Source organism: Saccopteryx leptura, chromosome 2 (genome assembly GCF_036850995.1).
Source record: "Saccopteryx leptura isolate mSacLep1 chromosome 2, mSacLep1_pri_phased_curated, whole genome shotgun sequence".
Classification (NCBI taxonomy): domain Eukaryota; kingdom Metazoa; phylum Chordata; class Mammalia; order Chiroptera; family Emballonuridae; genus Saccopteryx; species Saccopteryx leptura.
The window spans coordinates 21,690,597-21,696,596 of record NC_089504.1 but is presented as its reverse complement, the minus strand read 5'-3'; positions in this window follow the sequence as shown (position 1 = coordinate 21,696,596).

Below are 6,000 nucleotides of genomic sequence, written 5' to 3'. Positions count from 1 at the left end.
AGATATGTAGAAAATGAATAAGCAGAGAAAATTGCAAAGCAAAGATTGGAAAGTGGAGTCAGGAAGCAGAGGAAGCCCTCCTGTTGAGCAGATGAGAATGTGCCTCAGTCTAAATCAGTTGATCCATGTACTGCATTTTCCCAATCTGTAGTAATAGTGACAGTAAACGTTTATTGAGCACTTACTGTATGTTTATCGAGAAAATAAAGTTTTTAAATAAATGTATTGGTTTGAAATAAATGTACTAGTTTATGTATAGCATTCTTTTGTAATATTTTAAAATTCTTTAAACTCTTTATAATCATCTTTGACATCAGTCTCTAATAAATAGAGTCATTTGTAAGGTCATCAAACACTGTTTTTCAGATGTGAGATAATGCATTTTTGATTTTTGAAAAGTGCTGTCTGGAAATTTTACTTCAAGTCTCAAGTTTCATTTCCATAGTTTTAGCACAGTTGATTTTTTTTCATTTGTCTTGTAGGAATAGCTGTGGTCCTAATCATTTAACTGTATTTTTGTATTAAATTATTAAAATATTATTGGTTAATAATATTATAGAGGTTTCTAGTGTACAATTCTAGAATACATTATCTATATATTGCATTGTGTGTTTACCACACAAAGTCAGGTCTCCTTTCATCACCATCTGTTTGACCCCCTGTGGAGAAGTCAGGATGGAGCAATTTTCTCCCTGGAAGAGGGTAAGTCAGCATGCTTTTTATTTGGTGAACTCCAGCCAATAATCCTGGAAAATAAAATTCAAATGTTCTCCCCTGGGAATGCTTTCCCTGGTTGGGCGGTGTTGGGCAGATAAAATATATTATGCTCACTTTGTTAAAGATGGCGCTGTCCACGTGGAAGCCATTGCCCAGGTGATGTTAATGTGTGTTGGGGGCGGGCTGTGGGCAGGCAGGATCCTTGTAGCCTGGGGCTTGGGTTTTTTGTTTGTTTGTTTGTTTGTTTTTTGGGGGGGGCTTGGTTTTAGGACTAAGCCTTTCCCACCCTTTTTGATGTGGGGTGGTACAATCCCATCATGCCTCAAAGAAGTGACTTTGTAAGACTTACCTATTTTGTATATTGGATTAAAAGTTTGGATTTCTACACTATAAAATGGGGGCAGAACGGGAGCTTGCTCTCTTGGTTCCTGAGATTAATATTAAAGGAGAGAGCAGAAAGGAGAGCAGAGAAAGGCCACGTGGAGGAGGCCAGGAGAAGCAGCCAAGATGGCGGAGTGTTGAGTGAGAAGCCAGTTTGTGCAGAGTTTGTGCAGGGAGAAGGAAAGAGATGGGGAACAGAGGTGAATAAGTCTGGTGAGCTAGAAACCTTTGATTCTACGAAACTCAGATAAGTCAGTAGCTTTGTGAGCACTGAATATGAGTGGGTTTTGGAGCCCAGTGTGTGTTTTTTACTTGCCAGCCAGGTGCAAGCTAGGATTAAAGATGATGGCCCATCAGTTTTTGGCTCCGTTGTTTCTTTACTGACTGTCCGAATCTGCATGGGCCAGGCGGCTGTGATGGTAGCCGTGGCTACTGGTTTTACAGGCAGGAAGACTTGGCCCCTGCTAAAAATACATCAGATAGCAGCAGAGAGGAAGTGTTTGGGGGTATACTCTGAAGGGTAATTCAGAACCCCTAGAGCAGGCATTCCCAAACTATGGCCCACGGGCCGCAATGCGGCCCCCTGAGGCCATTTATCCAGCCCCCACTGCACTTCTGGAAGGGGCACCTATTTCACTGGTGATCAGTGAGAGGACCACTGTATTTGGCAGCCCTCCAATGGTCTGAGGGACAGTGAACTGGCCCCCTGTGTAAAAAGTTTGGAGACCCCTGCGCCTAGAGTCTCCTTTCAACCTGGTCTTGAACTTGGTCTCTGGTCTTGGGCCAGCCACTTTCCCTTAGTCCTCTCATCTGTAGAGTAGGAGAAGGTTGTGAAATACTTGTTTGGGTATTTCAGTGTTTACTGACATAAGCAAAAAGCACTTTATATTCCACACAGTTTTTATTTAATAATACCATCTTGTGTTATTACTATTAAACAAGGAGGCCATTAGACTGAGGTGGTTCCAATCCCTTAGCAGCCTTCATAAGCAAACCACAACCCATGCCTGTAAATGCTTCAAGGTTAAGAAATCAAAACCTAAGCACTACCAATCACACAACCACTGACACTCCCAAATAAGGGAACTGTTTAAACAATAGCAGATCAAATAATTGCTTTGCTTCTGGGTTTTCTCCGTAAAACTCTTGCCCCACCTTCTGTCAGTGGGGCCCTTCTAACCACATTTAGTGCTGCCCAATTCAAATCAAGTTTAGCTCAAATAAACTCTTAAAGCTTTTACTATGCCTCAGTTTATCTTTTAACATTACTGTAGAAAATCTAGTCCTAACTAATGCCTAGACACACTATGGAGTAATTCTCAAGGTTCACTAGCTCCTTAAAACCAGATACCATGGACTTAATGCTTCTGGAATATCCTCCCCAACCATATGCCAGGAAAATACTATTCATGCTTTAAAGCTGGGCTCCAACATCCTCTTCTCTCAAGTTTTTCTTGTTTGTTTTTGTCTTTTGTTTTTTCCCAGAGTTTCCAAGCATCTGTTCCTTTTTTTTTTTTTTTTTTTCTTTTTTTCTTTTTTTTCTTCTTTTTTCTGAAGCTGGAAATGGGGAGAGACAGACAGACTCCCGCATGCGCCCAACCAGGATCCACCCGGCACGCCCACCATGGGGCGACGCTCTGCCCACCAGGGGGCGATAATCTGCCCATCCTGGGCGTCGCCATGTTGCGACCAGAGCCACTCTAGCGCCTGAGGCAGAGGCCACAGAGCCATCCCCAGCGCCCGGGCCATCTTTGCTCCAATGGAGCCTTGGCTGCGGGAGGGGAAGAGAGAGACAGAGAGGAAAGCGCGGCAGAGGGGTGGAGAAGCAAATGGGCGCTTCTCCTGTGTGCCCTGGCTGGGAATCGAACCCGGGTCCTCCGCACGCTAGGCCGACGCTGTACCGCTGAGCCAACCGGCCAGAGCAGCATCTGTTCCTTTTTATGGGTACAACTATATACACCTTACCCTATCACAGCTGTCACTGCTTGGGACTGGGATTTCAATGTTTGTGGCCATTCTCCCCTTTGGTCGGGCAACTACTCATGGCTAGACTATGTCATATCAGCTTATTTCTCTGCCTTTTTTGTTAGATATATATTTATGTCTTCTGACTCTTCCTCCACCCATTCCTTCAGTCACACACATTTACTACTGCCATGTCTGGTAATGCAAGGGCGGAGCTCAGAGTCTGATAGTGACAACGCAGTGTGATCAGTGCTGTGACTGGGGCATGGTGGTGCTGACTGGGCACAACAGGAAGTGGCTAACTGTCAGGGACTGGGTGGCAGTGGTGGGGGCATGAGAAGGGCCTCTCAGGAAGGCTTAGTGATGCAGGTGTTCTGGGGGTTTGGGGACCCAAAAGACCACATAGAAAAGAATTCATATATGAGCCAGCATAGAGTTTTAAGTAAAACAGAGCTGATTAGTGAAGCAGTGAGACAGAGAGTGGGCTATTCCACAGAGTAACCCCTCCCTATTGGGATTTATGTCTTTTATTGAGGCTTGTTTAAGCAAGGGGTAAAGCATTCAATAAGGGGGAAGAATATTCAGGACTTTTCCAGGAAAGGGATGGAGACTTCTAGGAAGAGCCCCGTGAGCCATTTTGTGTCATTATATGGGCTTGCTATTTCTGATCAAGGTGGTGTGTGGTATGTTGTTTAGTATGGTAATGTATTACAGTGAGCGTGTAATGAGGCTAGGGGTCACCATAAGGTGAAATCCATCACCTTCTTGGATCAAGCTGGTCTTCCACTGGTTCTAAGCCATAAATCCATTTGGGGTTGGTCTTACTATCTCCTTCACAGTCCCTTTAGCTCTTATTGGTTACAGCCGTTTTGCTACATACCCTATCTCAATGGTTGGCAAACCTCGACTCACGAGCCACACGTGGCTCTTTGGCCCCTTGAGTGTGGCTCTTCCACAAAATACCACGTGCAGGTGCAAAGACCAGCTTAGGAGTACCCTAATTAAGTTAATGACAATGTACCTACCTATATAGTTTAAGTTTAAAATATTTGACTCTCGAAAGAAATTTCAATCGTTGTACTGTTGATATTTGGCTCTGTTGACTAATGAGTTTGCCAGCCACTGCTCTATCTCATTACAACACAATTTTAAAAAGTGAGTCTTGGAAGAGGAGCAGGAATTTATCAGGAAAACAAGGTGAAGAAGGGAAGTCTCAAGAGAACAGTAAGTTCTCACAGACTTTAGAGCAGACTGAGCCACCTCCCCATCTGTTCAATTAGGGTTTCCTCCCTTGGGAATGCACACACATTCCTGTTTGGGGAGGGAGGGAGGGACTTCTTTACCAAAGATTAGAGGAGTCTCATTTGCTTTGTAAGTTCCTACCTTAATATTTCTTTTATATGTGTAATATAATTCAGGGGTTCACATTCTATAGCCCTTGGGAAACTCTCGCCTGCTGTCTGTTTTCATCAAGTTTTATTGAAACACAGCCATGCTCGTTCATTTACATATTGTCTCTGGCTGCTTTTGTGCCATAACAGCAGATTTAGTCACCTCAGTGTGTCAATGTTCTTTAACTGTTCACCTCCAATAATTTTTAGATATTATTTCCTCATTCACTAATACTTTTAACTTGTACTGCACTGGATAGCTTTCGGCATTCATTTCTGCTGCTTAGGCATACCTGTATTCCTATTTCAGGTGGGGCGCTATTATGAGTTCTCCGAGAGGTGTGGGAAACTTAATCTAACCATCATCTAAAACTGTCCTATCCTTCTTAAAAGTGCAGATTTTCGACAGCTCTGGATAGTGATGGTCATCGTATGCATACTGCCAGACTTCCATTTGGTAATAAATTACTAATGGAAATGAAATTACTTTCACATTGTATTCTCCTTCCCCTGAGAGTAAGTTCCTTTGTAAAGAGAGTATAATATAGGAGATCTTTCAATACATGTACACACATACGTATAATTCCATTCTCAATATTTATACCTTTTAATCCTCTAAAATGAGGAGCTCAGAAAGGCAGGCACTTGATAGGGAAGTATTCACAAAGATGGCATTTAATCACATATTTGTTGAGAGCCCATCATTATGCTAGACTAGTATCTAGGTGAAGTATAGTGTGTCCATAAAGTCATGGTGCACTTTTGACCGGTCACAGAAAAGCAATAGAAGACAATAGAAATGTGAAATCTGCACCAAATAAAAGAAAAACTCTCCCAGTTTCATACCTATTCAGTGCAGTTTGATGTGGGCTCACGCAGATTTTTTAGGGCTCCTTAGGTAGCTATCCCGTATAGTCTCTACAGACTCGTCACTGACTGATGGCCTACCAGAACGGTGTTTCTCCACCAAACTGCCTATTTCCTTCAACTGCTTATCCCACCGAGTAATGTTACTCCTATGTGGTGACGCTTCTTATAAACGCGCCGATATTCACGTTGCACTTTGGTCACGGATTCGAATTTACCGAGCCACAGAACACACTGAACTTTCCTCTGTACCATCCACATCTCGACTGACATGGCCGTGGGCTGCTCTGCTGTATACACGGTGTTACATCATCATCTGCACATGCGCACATGCTGCCACATTATCCTACAGAAACTGGGAGGTTTTTCCTTTTATTTGGTACAGATTTCACATTTCTATCGTCTTTTGTTGCTTTCCTGTGACCGGTCAAAAGTGCACTATGACTTTACGGGCACACTGTATATATTGAGCAGTACTGACCATGACAGGTCTTGCTTACATGGCTCATATGTTTATTTGGAGGAACACAAATGATAATGTAGAGAAGGTGCTGTGAAAAATGTAAAAGATGAATACATGTCAAATATCACTATATTACAAAACTGGTTTTGTTCTCATGTCACTGTTTTCAGTATAACAAGTAAATTTTAAAACAGTACAGTTGTATTTTTTATCTAT